The sequence below is a fragment of the Humulus lupulus genome, chromosome 5 (genome assembly GCF_963169125.1).
Source record: "Humulus lupulus chromosome 5, drHumLupu1.1, whole genome shotgun sequence".
Lineage (NCBI taxonomy): Eukaryota > Viridiplantae > Streptophyta > Magnoliopsida > Rosales > Cannabaceae > Humulus > Humulus lupulus.
In genome coordinates this window covers 50,120,344-50,127,266 of record NC_084797.1, presented here as the reverse complement: position 1 = coordinate 50,127,266, position 6,923 = coordinate 50,120,344, and the positions used below count along the sequence as shown (strand labels likewise).

Genomic DNA, 6,923 nt, shown 5'->3' with positions numbered 1-6,923 from the left:
CGGGCACATAGTATGATGATGGCGCTGGTGGGACTCCAACGTTAGATCCTGACCCGCTTTGTTGGGCCAATAATTTTCTCAAGAGCTCATCTTGTTGTTGAAGGCGCTCTTCTAGGCGTTGTGCTTGTTGACGATGCTCTTCTTCTTATTTTCGAAATCTTTCTTCAAATTCCTTTCTAATGTCGTCATTCGAAGAAGAGGCTTTTGATTTATTTTTCGTTGAGGTAGGTGTTGGAGTATTCGAATATACTGAGCGGGACACACCGTGTCCTCCAGCCCTAACACGTCCTCGAGGCTCAGGAGTGCCCAACGCCCTCGTCAGCACATCATCAGGGCCATCAGGTGCCCATTTACCCTCAGCTTGGAGTTGCCGGTAATGATCCTGTGAAACAATATTCACAGAAAGTTATATATATAAGCTAATAATTTGACATATCAACATTATTAAATATGAGCACTTACAATATTTTTTTGAATCTCAGAGGCCTCTCCAATTAGCTCTCCTTTTGCATTCCGACGACCCATGCTCCATAAATCTGCCCTATCAAGTTCAGTCAGACTTTTCCCACTTTGTTCCATTAACATCTCTTCAATACGCACATAGCCTCCTCTAGAGAGGTTGTGATTGTATTTATTCAGTGCTCGATAATTTTGCATCTCCTCTCTCTTTCTTTGCCACTCGGGAGTTAATCTTGAGTTCACAAACGCTAACCATTCATTCGGAGTTATGACATTCTCAAATCCAAATGGCAAAGCTGGCGGGAACTCATTTGGGTATTTTTTCAAAGCTTCGTAAACGTGTACCCTAGTAAGATTAGTCTTCCAATTTCGGAAGTACTTTCCCGCATCCTTCAACATCTGTTGCTTTTGTTTGGGGTCCAAATCATAAGTTTTCTGCAAGTTTGAAAGTAATAAGAAGCATATTATCAAAATAATATATATTTTAAAAACATTAAATGAAATATAATTAATAAAAATATACCTTCATTGTGTCCCATATTTTATTTTTATCCACCACACTAACATCTTTCCAACTGTTAATGTTGATGGACACAGTTGCTCGAACAACTGATCCAAGCTGTGATGAAACATTACTTCTAGATCCACCCACTAGTTGACCATACTCACTGTATTCAACAGGAGTAAGATGTCCTTCACTCCTTTTTTTGGTGTTTCTAGACATCCATGTATGTCCTCTCACAGATTTATTTTCTTGCTCCACTGACTGAGAATTAGGGCGTTGCTCTCCCTCATCAGAACTACCACCAAAAGGATCAGCCTCCATCTGTGAAACATAAATATCATTATTATAACAATTTTGGACACTCATAATCAAAAGATGAAACACATTGTGATAACAACTAAGACTTTCACATATCATAAACATATGAAACCTATTAAATGGTACCTCAAGACCCATTATCATCAACCCACAATCCTTCACCATTTTCACGGAAACAAATACAATCATCATCAACTTCGTCATTATCTTCTATTGCGGTGAATGTGACAAGTTCTTCTCCGAGAGGTATATCATGTAAATCACCATCTTTAATGTTCCATTCTCTTGTTTGCGTTGGAAGAACAATTGACCATTGGTTGTCTGAAGGATCATTCACATAAAATACTTGTTTCGCTTGTGAAGCTAATATAAATCGATCAGATTTGTGCCCAATTCGATTTAGATTAACTAATGTGAAACCAAAATCTTCATATATTATGCCGCTGTCACTTTTCGCTGTCATATATTATGCGCTTCATCTAGAAGATCTCGACTTACTGTGCATACAACGCTACCACGACGACTCTGAATCTCAACATTTTCAACATCATTTAACCCAATTTTCTGTACACCAGTCATGTATTCAGAACAAAATTCAACTGCCTCTTCTGCAATATAACATTCGACGATGCATCCTTCCAGCCGACTTCTATTCCTAACATACCCCTTAAGAATCTTCATATATCGCTCAAATGGATACATCCATCTTAAATAAACTGGGCCACAATATCTTAGTTGTCTAACCAAGTGAACTTTCAAATGGATCATTATATCAAAAAATGCCGGCGGGAAATATTTCTCCAACTCACACAATACCTCAACAATTTCATCTCTTAACTTAGGTAACTTTAGCGGATCAATCACCTTACAACACAGTGACTTGAAAAACAAGCATAACCTTGTGATTACATCTCGAACTCTCCTTGGCAACACAGATCGAATGGCCACTGGTAGCAAATGTTGCATTAGAATATGACAATCGTGAGATTTCATGCCAGTCAGAATACAACTTTTCATGTCTACCAATGACCTTATATTTGAGGAATATCCGTCTGGAACTTTTATATTAAACAAACATCTGCAAATTTCCATTCTTTCCTCTTTAGTAAGAGTGTAAGCTGCAGGAGGTAAATATGTTCGTCTCTTATCTGGTTTTGGAGTCAATTCATCCCTTATACCCATTGCAACCAAGTCTTGTCTAGCCTTAATTCCATCCTTAGTTTTCCCAGGAATATTCAACAAAGTGCCAATCAAACTATCACATACATTTTTCTCTATGTGCATAACATCTAAATTATGACGTATAAGTAAGAAAGGCCAATATTCAAGTTCAAAGAAAACAAATTTCTTTTTATAACACCCTTTTGGCTCTTCCACAACCTTGGCCTTGCGACTACGTTTCATCTTTGTAGGTGTACGAACTTTGGGCTTCCCTAACTTGAACACAATTTTAGACATCTTCTCAAGTACTTGGATCCCATTCAATGGCTCAGGAGCCTCTTCAAACTCTTGTTTACCATTGAATGCCTTCTTCCAAGTCCGAAGTTTATGCGTATTAGGCAAGAACTTCCTATGTCCCATATAACATATTTTCCGAGAGTGTTTCAAGTATTCAGAACATGTTTTTTCTTGACAAACGGGGCAAGCTTTATATCCTTTCACACTAAACCCAGATAAATTTCCATAAGCAGGAAAGTCATTAATTGTCCACAATAAGACCGCTCTAAGATTAAATTCTTCCTGCCTATATGCATCATAAACCTTAACCCCTTCATCCCACAAAGTTTTCAAGTCATCTATAAGAGGAGCTAGATAGACGTCAATATCATTACCAGGTTGTTTAGGTCCTGATATCAACAAGGTCAAAATTGTAAACTTTCTCTTCATACACAACCATGGGGGTAGATTGTAAATAACAAGCATAACACGCCAACAACTATACTTACTGCTAAGGGATGCGTGTGGATTAAACCCATCAGTCGAAAGACCTAGACAAATATTACGAGATTCATTTCCAAAAGAAGGCCACTTCAAATCAACTCTCTTCCAAGCAAGGGTGTCAGCTGGATGTCTTAATTTACCATCCTTTATTCTTTCATTAGCATGCCACGACAAACTTTTAGCATGTTCGGCATTTCTAAACAATCAGATGAAACGAGGAATTGGCGGAAGGTACCACAAAACTTTGGCAGGTACTCCTTCCTTGACATCGTCACCATTTCTTTTCATTTGCCATCGTGACTCACCACAAGTAGGACACGATTTTGCGTCTGCAAAACTATTTCGATACAATATGCAATCATTAGGACATGCATGAATTTTTTCGTACTGCATGCCTAATGAGCATAATGTCTTCTTTGCCTCATAAAATGAAATTGGAATTTCATTAACTTCAGGCAATAACTCCTTCAAGAAACCAAATAACTCAGTAATGCTTTTATCACTCCAGCCATGTTTAGTTTTTAGATTGTACAACCTAAGCAGCGCAGATAATTTTGTAAATCTTGTACAACCAGGGTAAATTGGTTTCTCGGCATCATTAAGGAGTGTCTCAAACTTATTTGGGTCTACTCCTGATCCATAATGTGCGTCGTCAATCATTTCATCTAATGGATCCCAGTTCTCCTCCACTATATTCCTCCTCACTCCTTTTGGTCTACTTGGCAGAGTTGGAGCAATCGGAGCTATCTCCCCATGGTAATACCAAATTGTGTAACTCTTGTCGATCCCATTTAAATATAAGTGTTCTTTAATCTTTTTAAGATCCATCTTTTTAACATTTCCACACTTAAGACATGGACAATAAGTAAAATTTGGGTCTTTCACATTTTCCAAACAAAACCTTAAGAACAAATCGACCCCGTTCCTAAATTCCGCAGATAACCTATTCGCTGACATCCACTGTTTATCCATATATTCTCCTATGTCTCTGGAAAAGAAAAGAAACAACACTAAATAAGCACGTGATAAAGTTGTATGTCTATATAAAACTAATTTTTTATTATCCTAGATAAAATCGGGCAGCATTTCCCCTATAATAGTGACCTAACCATCTGCATGTGAATATCAAAACAAACAATTCAAACAACATACAATAAGTTTCTTCCTTATAGAATGTCTATATAAAACTAATTGTTTATTATCCTAGATAAAATCGGGCTGCATTTCCCCTATAATAGTGACCTAACCATCTGCATGTGAATAGCAAAACAAACAATTCAAACAACACACAATAAATTTATTCCTTATAGCTCCGCAGCACACAGTAAAATTTATCAGAACATACTTCACTAATACACACAAGTTCTCAACCTTCCGTTATCACCGCAGTACACAATTTTAATCTCAGAACCTACTTCACTATGGATGAATATTTAAGATATTCAAACTCCTCTAACATTTGTTTAATAATATTAAAAGTAGAAGTAAGAGAATATATATGTACCTCTTGCAATCTTTAATCCAAAAGCTAGCAAAGTTACTTCACTTAGTAATCAAATTCGCTATTAAATCCACAAACCAATAAAATTAAATTAATAAATAATAAATAAAACATCACTAAATATCTAGCAATATATAACGTATTATTGTAATTTTAGAAACTTAATTACCTCAAATGTGTGATTGATATTGGAATTTTGATGCAAAATACTCTCTAAAATCTCACCACAAAAATCACAACCTATGAAATTAAATTAATTAATATGTTAAACATTACTAAACAAATATCACTAAATATCTAATAATAGTAAATGATATTGGTAAACAAATAAAAAAAATCCCAATGTGCCGCTAATTATAACCTCAACAAAAAATCAATATAAAATTTCATAACCTAAAAACTTAATAATAAACAAAAACATAAAAATTTTAATATATTTCTATTTTATAAATTATTTAAAAAATTTATTTTAACATAACTATATATATAACAAAATAGTTACAATTTAAAAAAAAATTCAAATATACAAAAATATATCTAAATTTCGATATAAAAATTGATAAAAATTTAAAAAAATCATGAACATATATACTCTAATGAAATATATACAATGTGATAGGTTAAAGTAAAAAAAAAACTATAAAATCATAAATCCCTAAAAACTTCCATTGAAAAACCACAAAAACATACAATGTATATAAAAAAATGCATAAAAATGTAAAACTAACATAAAATCATGTATATTACTCATCCTAATGCAAAACCTATGATTTATTTGCAAAATAATTAACTAAAAAACAAGAAAATAAAAAAAAACTTACCTTAGAACCCTAAAAACGCAGCCCCAAATCGCCCAATTCTTCTCTGGTTTGTGCTCTCGGGTTCGTGTGAGGAAGAAGAAGGCTGATTTGGTAGTGATTTATAAGAGGAGACATCCAACGTCTCCCACTGGGAGACGTGCCATGTGTCCCACGTCTCCCAGTGGGAGACGTTGGATGTACCCATAAATCACTACCAGCCTATTTCCAACGTCTTCCACTATTTTTAATGTCTTCCAATTGTAACCATTAATATGCACTTTCAATGTCTTACACCATTAGCCATTTAAAATCCCTTCTAATTTTTAATGTCTTACACCAATGGTGTAAGACATTGTAGGGAGTCATTGAAAGTAGAATTTGTTGTAGTGAGTTGAGGAATTACTGCAGCAACAACGATAATAGGCTTAGCCTTCACCTCCGCCACAACCGCAGCCTCAACAAATGGCTCAAGCACCCCATCAAGTAGGTCCTTGTGGGGGATGGCCAATGGCGAACTATCCGCCATACCCAGCTCAACACATGGAACCAATTTATGAGCGATTTCGTAAGCAACAAGCTCCGAAGTTTTAAGGGATAACTGACCCCTTCAAGTCGGAAGAATGGCTCAGAAATGTGGAGCGAATCCTAGCGCACATGAACCTCGGCAATGCGGACCGCATATCCTGCATTTCGTTTCTACTTAAGAAATATGGTAGAATATGGTGAGACTTAGTTCAACAGACTCATAATGTCGCCGCAATGACTTGGACCAGATTTGTGGAGCTGTTCAACAAAAAGTACTGCAATTCGGCAGTCATCACTTCAAGGGTCGAGGACGTCGCTGGTCTGAAGCAATGGAACTTACCAGTAGCAGAATATGCTCGGCAGTTCGACCGATTAGCAAAGTTTGCACCAGAAATGGTTCCAATTGACATTCTGAGGGTGACAAAGTTCGTTAGAGGACTTCGACCAAAGATTGAGTTAGGGGTTAAGCTAGCAAACCCGGGAAATACTACTTATGCTGATGTTCTAGAAACAGCAATAGAAGTAGAAAGGCTTCACGAAAATGTTAGTAAAGAGGAGGCCAATAAGCCTGAGCCTAAACAGCAGAGTCAACCTCAGAATGGTCGGAACAACAACAACAACAATAAGTCCAACAACAATAGTAATGCTCAGAAGAGACGACGTCTTGAAAACAAGCAGTCCGATAACGATAAAAGGGCACCGACGAACAATGGAAGTAATAGGCGGGGTTTTGTAGAATACCCGCAATGTGCTAAGTGAAAAAGGAAACATCCTCATGAATATCATGCAAACACCAAGGGATGCTACAACTGTGGCCAGGAAGGACACCAGAAGAGAGAAGAGAAAAGGAACAACAAGATGGTTCCTGCCAGGG

At 36.5% G+C, this 6,923-nt stretch overlaps 1 long non-coding RNA gene across 1 annotated transcript; it reads right to left on the bottom strand.

Moving 5' to 3' along the window:
- Window positions 1-4,046: 4,046 nt before the first annotated feature.
- LOC133780399 (uncharacterized) lies at window positions 4,047-5,117 on the bottom strand. Its single transcript, XR_009869287.1, has 3 exons — window positions 4,894-5,117; window positions 4,728-4,785; window positions 4,047-4,209 (listed from the first exon to the last, which is right to left on the bottom strand). It is a non-coding gene; the product is annotated as an uncharacterized LOC133780399 (long non-coding RNA).
- Between the last annotated feature and the right edge of the window lie 1,806 nt (window positions 5,118-6,923).